Source organism: Alligator sinensis, unplaced genomic scaffold (assembly GCF_000455745.1).
Source record: "Alligator sinensis unplaced genomic scaffold, ASM45574v1 scaffold485_2, whole genome shotgun sequence".
NCBI classification, from domain to species: domain Eukaryota; kingdom Metazoa; phylum Chordata; order Crocodylia; family Alligatoridae; genus Alligator; species Alligator sinensis.
In genome coordinates this window covers 2,146,407-2,162,833 of record NW_005842069.1, presented here as the reverse complement: position 1 = coordinate 2,162,833, position 16,427 = coordinate 2,146,407, and the positions used below count along the sequence as shown (strand labels likewise).

The 16,427-nt window shown below is 37.9% G+C and overlaps 1 protein-coding gene across 4 annotated transcripts in view; it reads right to left on the bottom strand.

Annotated features, from left to right (window-relative positions):
• LOC102381138 (cadherin-18) overlaps positions 1 to 16,427 on the bottom strand; it is a 469,255-nt gene that overhangs the window by 403,156 nt on the left and 49,672 nt on the right. The window contains exon 1 of one of the 4 annotated variants that reach the window (XM_025204105.1): positions 942 to 1,024. The exons of 1 other annotated variant lie outside the window; for it this stretch is intronic. The gene's annotated coding sequence lies outside the window, so the exon portion shown is untranslated. Of the gene's footprint in view, positions 1 to 941; positions 1,025 to 16,427 lie in introns of those variants that run through there. 2 more of the 4 variants (XM_025204107.1, XM_025204106.1) reach the window with 2 other exon arrangements.

The window sequence follows — 16,427 nt, the reverse complement described above, 5'->3', positions numbered from 1 at the left end:
AGGTGAATTTTGTTCTTCCTTGCAACATACAAAGCCAGTTATACTACCTAACACCATCTTCACCAAAAGATGAAAAGAAAAAGGGAAATAAGTACAACTGTAAATGCTTTTACAGAACAATAAACAACTGTTCTCCCTTCTGGGTTTAAAAACAGTTGAAATAATTCTGTTTTGATTAGCAGTAGGCTAAGGAGATTTTTGGGGGGAAAAGGAAAATACACACTATACTTTAAAAAAATAACAATGACCTTATGCTGCAACAAGATATTAATACTGTCTTTATTATTTTTATTCTTCTTGTTGGTCCCTGAAATGGTAGCAGAAATCTATGAGTTATTAAAGTCTGTTTTCCTATTGATAACAAAATGAGCCACTGGGGGAAACCAGAAGAAATTTACTGCTATGCAAATTATGGTGAAGTTTGTTTGTTTGTTTTCAAGCTGTACAATTAAGTGAACGCCTTTAATGAACTCTTTAACCCTACTTCAGAGAGCTGAATGCTGTAATTCTGCTTGTGTTTGCTTGCAATGCAGTAAAGCTGTCCCCCTTTTGGTTGCCACATGGTAAACTGACACCTTTTTCTTCTGGGTTTGCCCTTCAAACCAAATAAAAATGAATGTGACAAGCTACTGTAGAAGAATACAATTGCCTTATAACAGTACACAGTAAAGAAATCTCTCAACATCTACAAGATGAAGTAGTGCACCCATTTCAAGTGATCCCATTAATTTTCAGACAAGGCTTGATCATTATGAATTGAAGCTTTCTACAGACAATCTAACTGCTACACAAAGCAGTATTGTTAACTCCCTGACCCTGCTAACACTCACCCCTCCTGGGCTACAGTCCTCCTGGCTCTCTGGATCCTCTCTCTCTTCTGGGCTGGCTTGGACCTTCTTACCTCCTCTTAGTCTCTTCCTCAAAACTCCAGAGTTACCTACCCCAGCTCAGATGTTACCCAGGACCTGCTCCTCTCTCCATGGGTCTCAGGGCTAGGATCCCTGGCCAGCTCAGTACTTGGGCTTATATGATTTAAGCCTGCGTCTTCTGGTCAGGTGACTAATTAGGCCCCTGCTACATAGAGGTTGCTTCTCATGCAGCCTCTTCCCCACTTAAAGTGGCAGGTGTGCTAAGTGCCCTGTCACACATTCTCAGGAAGTTTCTCCAAGTTTGGCAGTAAGTGCAGTTTGTAGAAAAGGCTAATGGTGAACAACATTTTTTTTTTTTTAAATCAAAAGTGTGTGATCTATATGGATTAAATGAGCCTTTAAATTTAAGGCTATGACACAAGACAACTCCTCTTCCTTACCCTGTGCTCTTCTGCCCTGCAAAATTATATACTGGGAATACTAACATTTAACTAATACTGACTGCATGTTACACTTACCCTTAAGGACTCTACAACTGTTAAGCATTTGCTTGGTACAAAAATCCCCATAAATTATTTCTTTGTAATTCTTTAATACTTTAAATATTCTTTCTTCTTTTCTTCCCCATCCTACTTGGCTACTTGAAAAGGCATAGCCCTGAAAGCTCCATTCATCTTCTTGCTTTTATACATACACTCCATTAGCTCAGTTGGATTCTAGCTGAGTATAGAAACAAGAGCAGCACACTAGGGAATGCATGCACCTAGCAGGGACCTAAAAGCTTCCATCTTTAAGCTCCAACAGAGTTATAATGATCTTAGTGATCCTACTGTGCTACATCTTGCGCGTGAACAAAAAAAAAGGCCTGGTCACTTTCTGCTCTATTAATAAGCCTTCCCTATTATTTTAAAATGCTACCTACATATGACATTTGCTTGAAGGCACAGAGGCATATTTCTGAACTTTAGAGTTTTTCTTTCACTGCCCTGAACTTTTCTATACCCATAAATGGAAGCTGAATTAAAGTATAGCTGTTTGTTCTGATGAGTGATTTATTTCTTAGAACATTTTTAATAAGCAATGTGTGCTTCTTCATGCATAAACTCACACAGCATATTTGAAGATCATGTCAAATATTTATTATGCCATATTTCCTACATCTTATTTTCTCACTTATAATTTAAATCTTAGAATTAACCTTACAGTCTAATTATTTTGTTCCCCACAGCCCAATTTGTCTATAGCATCACAGACACATCAGGGGTCACCATGAAAGGAACCCAAATTACTAGGTTGAGACAAGCAGGAATATTATGTGGTGACCACATGTGAGTTTAAATAGGTACTATATATAATATACTATGTGCGTATGCACACACACTTTGTCACGATGGACAGATACAGGTTTCCCGTTTCTTCCTCTACAAAGAGGGTTACAATCCACTCTTGGGTATAAACCTAATGAAATTACTGGAGTTACGCTAGCAATGACTTTTTCCTTCTATGAATTACAAAGAGAAAAAAGCTCTGATTCTGAACTCTCCATTTTGCTTAACACTGTATCAAAATAGGGAACCATTGCTTACTAGCTGCTCTAAAAAGATGTTTTATCCACTGTGCAGTAGTAGTTCCTATCTGTATACAAGTGATAAAGATGGCTCTTGAAAGAATCATATTATGTACTCAAAAAAATCAACAAACACAGAAACAGTTTTCTAGAAGTAGCACTGCAGGGACTAATGGAAGTAAACATGGTATTGCCCCAGCCATAACGAAATACATTTCAATTAATCAAAAGGCATGTTCTATATATGCACACCCACATTTGCAAGCTCTCCAGAGGGGGTCATCTAGGGTTGTTCTATCAGCTGGGATGATTATTATGTCTAATATAATTGGATCTATGACACTGTATAGTAATTTTCTACATAACAATTGTGAAAATATTAATTAACAGCCCTACACAGCTAAGTAGGTGGATAGCTTGTACTAATCTATTTGTTACAAGCCACCCAAGATGTGAAACATCATGAAGTGCTGTGGGGATTCAAAATATTCAATAGCTTGTTGGTGGTATTCTAGAACATATTGAACACAAGTGGGTCAAAGTAAGAGAAAGCAATTAATTACCCCAAAGCATTAATACGCTTTATACTTGATTAAGAAAGAAACCAACAATTATTACATTTTGCACACTTTTTGTCACTGAAGTCTGTACTCTTAAAACACTTATATTGAGAAAGCTAAAAACATGTTACAAAAGATGGAAAAGAATCAGTATTACACTATTGCCAGGACTTACAAGGAGAAGCAAATGTTGATGGTTAAAAATAATGAAGATATACATCTTGGTATTCTCACAAAGCCTGAAAGAAATGTTAGAATCTTGTTGTTTGGTCCTCCCCCACCAAAGAAACTAAAATATTAGAATTCAATCCAAAAACTGTAAACTAGTTTTGTGTTCATAGTGCCAATGACTACTGGACATGGCCAACATTATTGTAACCAATTTTGACTAATCTCTAATTAGAGTCTATACTCATCAGAGCATGATAAAGGATGAGGACAGGCCTAAAAAAGAGAGTTGTAAGTATATGAATTGATATAACTACATACTGTATACATTTCTACTCTAATGTTTTCATATGAAATGCATATCTATTTTTTTTTCAAATTTTCCTGTGAAAATTTTGAATTAGTGATTTTTCTCCATTAATTTTTCATGAGAAAAAAAAATTTAGGCCAGTTTTGGGAAAAAAATGCACTGTTGCTGAAAAAGCATTAAGTTAGTGAACAATGCAAGTGTTAATACCAAGTATCATAATTAAGAAAACAGGAATACTAGAATAAATGGTGACCATTTTCTAGTAAAATAATTATTGCAACTGCTGTTGTATAAAGATGCTAGACAAATGTGTATAAATCAAGAAATTGACTGATCAAGCATTTGTTTCTAAATCTATGCAGCTGCTGCAATTCAATTTTGTGCTTATTATCTTACATTTTTCCCCATTAATATATCAGTCAAACACTTACAAAACATTAATGAAATCATCCCTGCAACATCCAATACCTAGGAAAATGTGTTTTACGCCCATTTAACAAATGAGGGAACTCAAATGACAGAAAGATTATGGTGGAACCAGGAACTGAATGATATTTCAGTGATGTTTACAAAACTATTCATGTTGCTACTCAAAATGTATAGAATTCAAACAACATTGTTCAAACCATGAATGTGTGACCTTGTGAGAAATTTGATCAACATGCAGAAATTTCTTGTTTGTGAAAGTTTTGTTTTTTTTTTTAAATAATAATAAAAAAAAAAAATAATGGTTTTGGTCACTGAAACACGGCATTTCCAAAATTAAATAAGCCTTGTGACCTCCTATGGCTGTTCAGTAAATCTGACATGCTCTGTTTTACTGCCGCTAATTGCAGCTGAGCAATTAACAAGACAAGTTCATTTCCTTGATTAACTGATGCAGGGGTCCCAGTGTTGGTAGGTCTTGAGCAGCCCCACCATACTAGGCAACACAGGTTGTGGACCCCAGGTTTACTAACTCCTATATCTGCTGTGACCCAGAGCCAGAAACCTTGGAAGACTCTCCCAGGACTTTCAAGCTCTGTGTGCCTGCTCCTCAACACAGAATTTGAACATTTTGGGAGCTCCAGCACTCACCAGGACTCTTAGGGCTTTTCACTGGGGCACTGTGGTTTCAAAGCTTTCAGACCTTCAATTCTGTGATGGTGAGCTTGGAAGCCTCTGACTGTCCTGAGTTGTAGACCTCGGAGTCGCAGTGGATCTGAACCAGGCTTAGGAATCCAGAAGATCTGGTTTCAATTTGCCAAAACTTCAAAGATTGGAAAACGTTTCAGATAAAATATTTCAGATTCAGCCCACTGACATTATCCAAAGAAATTTTGTCTTACCAAAAATATTCCAAATATTTCTACTTGTGACTGACTCTGATGACAACATATAATAGATAATGAAGAGGAAGGTAGCCTGTGAAGAGAGGGCCATGATACCATAAATATTGAGAACTATAAAGAATAACAGTGAACTGGAAGAACAGAAGGCCTAAGTGACTGGTATATGCAGAACTCATTCAAGTCTTCCTGAAGCTAACTTTTATGAATGCATATTATATATGTAAGTATTAATACTAATACACTGCATTTCAGAAAGTAATCTGAGAGGCAATATTTAGAATGTTAGAAATACAGAATGAAATCAAACTGTATTTCTTCAATATGTGTGTTATGCAAATAACAAAGAAGGATGACTTTCATGGTATCCTAAAAATAAAAGCTAGGCTAGATAATATCTGAATGGATGAAGGTATGTACACAAGGCAAAAACTAATAATTATATTGTGTCACATAAGGAGGCTGCTTTATTAACAGGTCCATGCCATCTTGTCATGGACTTGTTCATACAAACATCTGGTTGCAATAATATCTTGTCTTGTTTTCTCTCATCACAAACATCTTCTAGTGTGATGTTTTATTGGTGATGTTTCATAGCAATGACATATCATCCACAGAAATAAATACATATGGGGTCAGATTCACTGGTGCAGGTGCTAAAAGGTTTAAATTACAACTAATTCAGCCAATCGGTCCCCTTACATATTCTGTTGTTATCTGAATGAAGCCCAAGGGAAGACAGATGGTATTGCTAAGGTCTGAATTCCCTTGGGATTTCCATCACATACAAGCAATATAAAAACCCACCAGTAGCTACACAGGAATCCCCTTCACAGTAAATTCTGAGGGGGAAAGTCATGAATCATTGGATCTTCTGGCCTGGACTCGCAATCGATTCTTTTTCAGTTTTGGGGACTACACTTGCTGACACCATTGTTCGAGTTCGCTGACTGCATGTAAAGTTTACCCCTTAGGAGGACTTTTCTTAGAGGTGCATTGACCCTCTTGGTTGCATTTAGTTGCCAGCTTTGAATCCATCCTAAACCGAGGAACACATGCATATTTTACACTGAGCTGAGGCCCTGAGCTACAAGAGAGACAAGGCAGTGATAATGAATTACACACTTCTATCGATTCAGCTAAATTATCTAAAACCTTTGATCTTTGTCCTCCCTCTAGAACCAAACGTTTTCCCCATTTCCATCTGCTCTATTACAAAAAAGTCCTCCACAATAAGTGTCAACCAGATTGATATTAGCAAATATTTCTACAAGAATAATATCCATATTGTAAAAAAACAAAAAAAAAAAAACAAAAAAAAAAAAAAAAGATTTTCTTACGGCTCATTTATTATGTTCTTTGGCACAATCCTTTGGATTATTTGCATTAAAACATTCACAAATATTGTTTAGATACAGTAAGAACAACAACCCCCTGGGGCACCTGGACCTCTTCAGCCTCCGCAAGAGAAGGTTGAGAGGCGACCTTGTGGCTGCCTATAAGTCCAACATGGGGACAAAGAAGGGAATCGGTGAGGTTTTATTCACCAAGGCACCCCCGGGGGTTACAAAAAATAATGGTCACAAGCTAGGAGAGAGCAGATTTAGACTGGACATTAGGAAGAATTTCTTCACAGTTCGAGTGGCCAAGGTCTGGAATGGGCTCCCAAGGGAGGTGGTGCTCTCCCCTACCCTGGGAGTCTTCAAGAGGAGGTTAGATAAGCATCTAGCTGGGGTCATCTGAAACCAGAACTCTTTCCTGCCTATGTAGCGGGTCGGACTCGATGATCTATTGAGGTCGCTTCCGACTCTAACATCTATGAATCTATGAGTTTATGCCATTCCTTTGCAAAATCACAGATTATCAATGGTACAATCATAGGATAGAGAGTTAGAAATGATGTACTAATTATTCCATGCTCCCTGCCAGTTGAGAGACGTTCTCTAATCTACACTGGAAATATTTTTATGGTTTAGCCTGTAGTGTTCTGGAATGATATGATTTATAACAGTAGTATTAGTAATACATTTTAATGTTTCTTTTTAAACTTAACCAGATTTAAATATCCCTAGTGCCAAGTCTTGCACTGCCTCCTTCGAAAGAGGACTGTCCTGATATTCAGCCTTTGTTTTTTTCTTTCTTGATTTAATTAAATTTCTCCTGTCTACAGTGTGGTTACTTTATTGAAATCTGCTACTATGAAGCACTAAGTGGATCACATTTTCAATGTGCTATTCCTGTGAGATTTATCTTTAGCCTCTAGCTTAGAAATCCAATTAAGAACAGCATCAAACCAACAAATGTCTATGACTATCTTGGTAAGTTCTGCTGAAACTTGGAGACATTTAGAGCAAAACTGTGCCATTAGACACTGCCCTGGGCAAAGTGTGGTGTGTAGGCTGCTCTGTTTCAGGTGTAGCCTCCTAGAGTAAGTCACAGACACTGTTGAAGCAAAAGTCTCTTGTTTCCCAATTCTCCTCCCTGACAGCTTGGCTGACTGACCAAGGCATTTGGAATGTGAAATCTCCACCTGTTTTACAAGACAGAAGTCATGTTGGCACAGAGAACCCACTCATTTCTGCACAGCCAGGTTTAAGATCTGAGGACCCAGGGGCATATTCTCTTTGACAACACAGCACAGAGGTGCAAACAAAGTGAAAACATATACATTATATTAGTGTAGTAGGTTTACAGTTTTGCTCTGCTTAGAAGCCTTTAAACTTCACACAACTCTTATTTCCTGGGCACACTTCCCTCTTAGGAACCATAGCCAATATAAATCAGCACTCTATAAAACAAAACTTGACATAGTCCACACACGGTGCACTCAGAGTCCTGAGCCTCCTGTAGCTCTGAGAAGGTGCAACCAGCTCACTGCTGCTACCTCCACACTGCAGTCTTCCTCCTCAGTCTGGCTCTGACTCCAGCCCTGTGGAGGTGCAGCTGCTTCCAGCCTTGGGTCTCTTTCCACACCCCAAGAAGTAGCCTGGTTCAGTTCTGCTACCACTAGCCTGGCACCTCTCTTCGCCCTGTCTCTTCCAGTTTTTTTCTCCACCCCACACCCCCAGGGGCCTTTATATTCCTGTGGCCAGTTGGTTCTCTCTCTCTCAGCTGGCCCATTTCTCCTAGGCAGCCTACAATCAGTGCCCATTGCCTGCAGCTGGGCTGTAGCCCTTAGAAGCCTGTACACTGCTACAGCCAAATGTGTGCAATCTGCTGCAACCCTTTATCAGCCAGTAAGATAATGAAAGTCAACAAAAGTAATATAATATAGAATTCTGAATCTCCCACTCTTGCTCAGGCCGAGTAGTGTTTTTCTGAGTCTTATTAAGTATAAGGAAATGTAGCAGAGACTTTAGTGAGACAGGGAAACAATTTTAAAATGTAAGGACCAAAAATAAAGTCAAGCTCATATCCTTAAAGATTAAAAGAACATTGGCAGTTGAAGTGGTTTTGATGAAAGAAATGTGCTTGTTCCCTTTTACCTTTCCATCCACACTGCCTGGAATGTGCTAGCTCCACTTGATAAGAACTCCAAAACTATTTTTTTGTCAGCAAGTACATTTTTGAGGTGCCAGAATGATATTTCTATACCCATAATTTTTGGAAAAAGGTCTAGGGTCTACTTTATTCTTAAGGCACAGCTTCCTAGGAACAGAGTTAAGCTTAATGGGTGCTTATAGACATACAGGGCAAGTCTACATGTGAACATTTAATGTGCAGTAACCAAAATTACTGCACACTATGGGGGCATGTGTCTCCACTTGCACACCCATACTGCACAGTAAATATGGTGATTTATGCCAACTTGAGCATAAATTTAATACCTGCATCATGCACGTGTCAAATCTACACCGGATTAGTAACGCACTTACTGTGCAGTAAATTTAAGATGGTGTAAATGCATGTGTAGACATGCCCACTGTGAAGATGCTCTAGTCTACTGGAGTGTGGTAATTACCCTGCTCCTACCAGCCACTGCATCTCATGCATCAGCATCTCCACATTTCAAAATAGCGGCAGGGGCGCTTTAACTAAAGTTCATTGAGCAAGCTTTTGTTCAAGCACCACCGCCACCATTTTGAAGTACAGGGACACTGATAAAGTGCTGCAGCCTCTTGTGTAATTAGAGCAGCTCTTGGAACCTCTCTAATTAAAGCACCGCCCCCCGCCCACCTCAATCCCTGCAGCATGTGCAGAAGTGCCCAATGGTTTTAAATAGACCCCTCATTGTAAAAATCAGTTTATTTTCCTGAACTTGATACTTGTTCAAGCAGGAAGGATGTTTTATTTTCATGTCATTTGCCATATAAAAACAAGCCAGACCTCTCTGAGCTTGCCAAAACTCTCACGAGTTTCTTTAGTATGGCTGAAAGTATCAAAGACTTGTACATTTAAATGACAGAGAAAAAAAACTAAATCAACTTTTTTTGCATAATGCAACACCTGCAAAGAACCAGACACTAGAGATTTGGCTAGTAGAAATAGAGATAGCAAAGACTGGTGATTTCAATTTGAGAATTCTATTCTGTTCTAATCTACTCAGGTTCTTATACTATTCTTATCACCATAACATGTTAGCAGAGTCTATACTGCTTCACATATCTGTCACACACTGGTCTTTTCTTCTCTCATCCTCTAATTAGGTGGTCAACTCTGTACGCAGTATAATGCTTCATTCTGATAAGAGTTTGTCAATGTTACTGTTTCCTCCCTAAATATATGTTGTGTGTTTATGTCAGAGAAAGTTAAGACAAATAAATAAACTTTTCAGTCGGAGAAAAAGGTCCTGACTATTTTATGGGGTTTTGAGGGTTTTTTTTGTTCCTCTTTGAGTGTTTTACTCACTTTTGGATAAGCTGCTGAAAATAAAAAAGTTCTCTCTCCCCTATACAGGCAAGTATCGTGTTTTGTAGTGGAGAGTTGTTGACTATACACTTCATCCTAGAGCTTTAGGTGATCTTTTAGGTTTACTGGGTCAAGGCCACTGACTAACTAAAGGTAAGTACTGAAAAATCACTGTTGGGACTGACTTATCTGAAGTTTCTTTTCCTATCCTTTCATACTGTATATTTGGAAATAATGTGGAAATGTTGGTCACTTTCAAAAACCTGAAATTTCCTTTTTCCTAGCTTTGTTACAAAGTTTTGATATGGTTCATCGAAATATGAAACGTATGATATGTTTGATATGACATGTGGCCCAGCCAGAGAGAAAGGATTGTCCAAGAGCAGGGAACATTTTTTAGGGGATTTTGAAAACCAATGTTTGGTTCCAAGCTCTGTCACAGACTGACTCTGCATAATCATTTGGCTGTTTGGTGCCTGCATTTTATATCTATAAACTAGAAATAACAGTATTTTTCTGCCTTACAGGAGTGCTATGAAGGTGATTACAGCAAAATAGTGACATGCTGGTACTACACTGCAAGGACCACGTGAGGACTTAAGATATAATCACTTGGATATATCTGAGCTATTTTTTAAAGTAAACTATAGATATTTATGGTGTCTCACTGGAACAATGCAAGACTTACATTATTATTTACTTTCAAAACAAACCCCAGTAAAATTCAAGAGTCTTGACTGAATTTTCCTTTGAGCCAATCTGATTATACATGGACTAAAACTGAAGAAACTGTTTGTGCACTAACAAGGGCAAAAAACACTACAGATTTTCTAAAACTTTATTTAGGTTTTGTTATATTGTCTTCCTCCGTCCTACAACATTCAGAAAAAAGTAATCACTCATGTACGTAAAGTTAAAGGATTATTAAAATTATAAATAATTGAGTTAACTTTTCATTTTTCCTTGTGTAATATTTTCATTTATCCTTTATAAAAGATCTTTGCATATTGAACTTTTGTTCCCAATTTTTCTTTTAATAGGTATGTGTGTGTATGTCACTATTTGGAGATGCAGGGAAAAGGGGCTGGAAAGGAGCTACAGTTTTGATGGCAGTTTCGAACACTCAAACTGCACACCCATACAGCAGAATCTATATACAAAAATTTGGTCAGTTTTTGGTCAGAATTTGCAAATACCAGTACTAGTAGGCAAAAATTGTGTTAGAAATTATTTTTCATGTCAAATTGTACTTGAAAAATTAGAGGTTATGTTATAGAATTTTTGTTCCTTGATTCTTGGAAACAATATCTAGTCAAATATTACAGTTATTATCAGACTAGATTTCCAATGCTAAAAATGGACATGTGCTTAGGCAATTTTTATTGGATCATAGCCCATACTGAGATAAATTTACTAATATACAAAAGTCCATCATTAAAAGATTAATTTCTTTAAATCATAGAAGCCTACATTACAATATTTCTATGAGGGTTCTAATGTCTACAACTGTTTTGCATCATTGCTCATTTCTTAGCTAAATTATGATTACAGTTCATAGTTCTGGGGTTTATATGCCGTCCTCTACTCCTGCACATCTAAAAATCAGGCTAAGGCGAGCCGGTTCAGTGACTTTACATCATGCATCTAAATGAATGCTTGCACTCTGCACTTTAGTCCCATTGATTTGAAAATGCAGGAGCTTATAAAATATAATTTTAACCAAATTAGTAGATTGCCGTCTCCATTATGAGGGGAAGACTAAAAAAATTATTCATGCAACACTATAGCTTTTGCTGCTGCTGTTTCTGGGGTTTTTTTATTCTATACTAGTAATGTATGCATACTTGTATGTAAGTGCATATGTATTAGGCTTCTGTCTGATTAAAGAAGGTACTAAATCTGATTAGTATGTAAATTAAGATAACTATTTAAAAATACTGCAGTAGTATGCTTCACTCAGAAGAAATGTGGAGAAATCTAGAGATCAGAATAGGTGCCCAGCCAGGACAGCATACCTATTTGGAAAGGGTACTTAATAAATTCCTCCTACTCATGTGCTTTCCTCAGTTGGGTCCTTAGATTGTTACATAGATTGGCTATGACTCACAACTTTTTTGGAGAAAAAGAAAAGGTTACATGAACACATGAAAAGCAGGGACAGAAAAGATTTGAAAATGAACGAAGGAAAAAGTGACAAGAAAAAAAAAATAATACAAGATATAACCAAATTATTTTTTACAACGGTTTTTAACTTAGGGGGTTGGCCTAGATGACCTGAGGTCCCAGGTAACCTTACTTCTCTATTCCTTTAACTGCACAAATATCCATAAGAACTAAATTATAGGATTAAGTAGTGCCAATCCACAAACATCTTATGTCTATCGTAAGCACAAAGTAAAGGTCCATTCAGCGTTTTTAGTCTCTCACTCCTCTGCCTCCAACACAGCATACAGATCAAACTCCCATTGCAGTCAGTGAGAATCTTTCCACTGTCATCATTCAGAACATAATCACATACAGAAAATCTAGTGTCATGGGCTTAAGCTTAATGGTTCACTACAAAGCACAAAACAAACTTCAGCCAAAGCTTCGTTTGCAAGCTTGACTGATCTTAAGGGTTCCCTCTAAAACCATCTCCATTTTAGTTCCTTTTAGTCTAAGCAGATTCTCTAGTTTCCATTTTATAACCTTGTTGGTGCTAGCTAAACACAGTTCCAGTATGAGCCACAAATAATTACCATGAATCATAAAATAGGGCTTTAATAAAATATGGCAAATGTGCACAGAGCAATTTAAATGAAGAACTTTGCATTCTTGACCCTTCGCACAGTAACTTATTAACTGTCTGATATGAAAATCATTTACCAAGAGCAAGAAACAGCTGACTGTTGATAAGTGACTGAATCAAATGCCTATTTAGTTACAATACTTGTGAAGTCACTATCTTGCAATGAATTGCAAAAAGAATATCCCCAAATAGACTTCATCTTGGTTGCCAAGTTTCAGAGTTGCATCAAACTTCTTGAATAATATATTTCAGAATAAAAAGTACAGGTGTTTTAAATGTAGTGACTAGTAGCCAACACCATAAAAAAATAATATTGTCTCACACTGTTTAGTGCCATACTAGCTCTTTAACACATATGATATAATTATTAGGTTATTTCTTACTTCATCTCTATTTAAATTACATTCTCCTCTAGACAGTATTTTTCTAAGAAAAACTGACTTCAATCCTACTGTAACCAAGTTTCATGGGCTTCAAGGTATTTATTTCTTTTTCAGCATGTCATTACTTTTATGTGAAATAAAGCATAGGCTGTCAACTGAATATGCTGAAATATGTAATTTTTGGTCCTTTTATGGAGAATTCTGTGAATAGTACATCTCTCCAGCAGATTTCCAACTGACAGTTAATGGGAAGTAAAATTATAGCTACAGTCTGATCCTCTGTCCTGCAGCAAAGTCTTATAATAAATCCCACAGCAGGGTCGCCTTCTTCAGTCCATCTCTAGGTATAAAAAAAAAAAACAGCTAACAAAATTGTTTCTGACTATAATTTTGATAGTTTCAACAGTCAAGCCTTAAAGGTATATTTTGGACACTACTGACTTAGCAGTCAGAATCAATACCACAAGATAAATGTCATCACCTTTACCACAACATTTTATAAAAAGTTACATAATTAAACTTTTTCAACGACCATAATTAAATTCCACATTAACTTATTTACACAAGGTTTAGCTTCTAACTTTGGTAATTTGATTTAGCAGAATTTAGAGTGCATTACAAAAGCTTTTTGTTTAATTTTAATGATTGGGAGTTAGCGCATCCAAAGATGGAGAGCCTGTGAGATTGCACTTCAAATGGCATGCAGGCATAAGTCTTCATTTGGTAAGAAGAGTATTACTTTTCATGGCAAGTCAGCAACTATAGCAGCACAGTTGAAATACACACACAAATGCACACAAAATGTAGGACAGGTCAAAAAAGAAGGCTTTTGAAGATAACAAATGTTTTCTGTTTTAAAGATACACTCATAACTAACAGAATATTTAGTTCCCTTACGTTTTGCTAGTATATTTCCAATTGCAGACATTGCTGTATAAAAAGTTATTGGGAGCTTAATTCCAAATACCTTGGATTAAATCATTTGTTTAGTAGAAAGGCCATATGGAAAAGCAACATGGAGCCTAATTCAATTCCTACTGAAATGAGTGGCAGACTTTGTTAACTAAAACAGAAACCAAGATTTGGTTTAGCTTGGAAAAAGAAAAAAGAAAAAAGCTCCTTCATAAAAACACAGGTCTGATCTGCTAGCCATGGTACTGAAATTTCTATGGCCACATCTCCACATTACACTTAAGGCATGATTAAACCAGTTAATCATGCCTTAAGTGGTCACCTGGCCACACATTCAATTAATTAATGGTGTGATAAAAACAGGCATAAGTTAAAAAGTTATTCCACAAATCATGTGGAATAACTTTGTAGCTGCTTCCTATCATGTCAATAATTAAATGTGTGGCCAGTGGCCCCTATGGCAGGGATCGGCTCCTTCAGGTGATCAGAGCTCCCAGCTGGGGAGCGGGGGTGGTGGTGGTCCATGTGCACTCCCGAGTCTGGGAACTCCAAGCTGATGCAAGCTCCCAGCCATGGGAGCACGTGCTTCTGGGGCTGGAAGCCCTACTGGCTCACAAGGGCTCCCAGCTGCGGGGGTGCTTCATGCACTCCCACAGCTGGAACACTGCAGCTGATAACTGTGTCCCAGTTAACAGAGGTGCAGGAAGAATGCCTGTGGCTGGGACACCATGTCAATTGTGTTGCCTCTGCCATGGGGACCCAAGGGCTTGCTTCTGCAAGACCTTGCTTCTTGCCAGTGCACAAGGAGCCTGGGAATGGGCTCCCCCTGCACTGACTATAAGGCATGATGGAATCTGATTTGTGAACCCCATACCTCCTGCCATGTACATGTGGCATGGCAGGAGGCATGATTGTGTGGATAATGCACTAGATCCCATCACGCCTTTACCTGCACATGTAGAGGGGCCCTAAGAATGACTCCTATTCCTTCCAGTTACTTTGCAGATATATAATGGATAAATTTCAAATGACTTAATGGTTCAATTCAGAAAAAAATATTTTGTATTCTCATCTGAAGCATATCTAGCAGCACATCTCTGGAAGCCAAGCTGGAATCTCAAGTACACAGAAGCCTCTCATGAGCTTTTCAGTACACCCTCCTTCAGATGTGTTAGAAATATAGTGACATTGCTTTTTAGCAATACTTCTAGCATTTTAGAATTTCTGCCTCATTGCTCAGGTAAGATCAGGAAGCAATGCAGCTATGCCATGAAGGAAGACTAAGTTAAAAAATCATAATTTTAAATATCTATTTCTATATTCAAGTGACTAAAATGAATCATTGTCTCATTATTTTCCATTTTGTTTTCTACCTATTGGTTGGTGTGGGTAGAGATTATTACTATTATTTTTTCTCTCCATACAGATAAGGTGAATATTTCTGCTCAATTTTCTCCTGATTTCCAAGAAAATTACACTCTGTTTCATGTTATAAATTATCACAAAGTAGCACAATACTCCTAGGTTTGAGAAAAAAGCATGTTTATTGTTTTAATATTTAGCAGACTTCATGGAGGGCCTATGTTCCACTTGAATCTCAAAGACTATTCTGGCTTCCAATCTGCTTCTGCTGATTTAACCTATACATCCCCACGGAAATAATATTGGTCTCCATTTTGAGATCAGAGATTAAATGCAATTTATAAGGACAAGGCAGTTAAGTAATCTATCCTCTATTACCTGGCATCTCAAGGAAAAACACAATCAATAATGGACCTACAACTGAGATAAGGGCATCTTTGAGTTTATAATGTTATCATCTTCTGCAAAATTTTAGGGGTGCACATAAATATTGCTTTCTGATGCATGGATCTAAACAATCAGCTTCTAAATGACTCAACACTGTTGAGACACCCTCATCATGAAATTGCCAATAATTGGTGTTATGCTTACACGTTTCTTGCCCTAGATATTCTTCAACTCTTGTCACAAAGGTTCATATTTAGCAATATTTTTCTCATATTTTGAGTTAAACATTCTCATCAAATGAGAAAGTTCATTAGAAAATGTTCTTCCTCCTTCTTAGAGTCACTGTACCTGCTTTTATGGAATATATGAAAAGTAAAGAATGGAAAAATCATTTTTTTGTTCTTATTCTCTACTACTTTGTCTGGCCCATGGCAATAATGCCTCTCTCTAAATTATAATCCATACTTCATGCTGTGTACCCAGTGCACAGTATTACCAACTTGGCCACACTATGTCAGGTTGTCCAACTGGTGGTTTACAAGGGGCTAATGTGCAGCTCCTACACACTTCCCCTGCTGCTGCCTTCTCCCTGCCCCCCCCCCATAGCTCTGCTGCAATAGCAATTGAAGTCTCCAGCCCCCAACCCACTTCCTTCCTCTAGGGGGTGGGGCAATGCAGCAGTGTGGGGAGTTAAGGGCAAGTCCAGGGGCAGTCAGAGTTGGGGAGGAAGGCTGGGTGGGAGGGGGATCAGGGCCATGTACAGGGGATCACACTAGCTCAGTGGGAAGCAGGCACGTAGTACAGCCAAATACATCAGGGGGCATCTATGCAGTTCTTGGGGCAGCCCCCAAGTTTGTGGCCCCCCAGGGGCTTAGAAGATAGACATCCCTGCTATATGTTATGCCAGGAGTAGGCAAAATGGTGGATCCAGCCAGCAGCCAGACT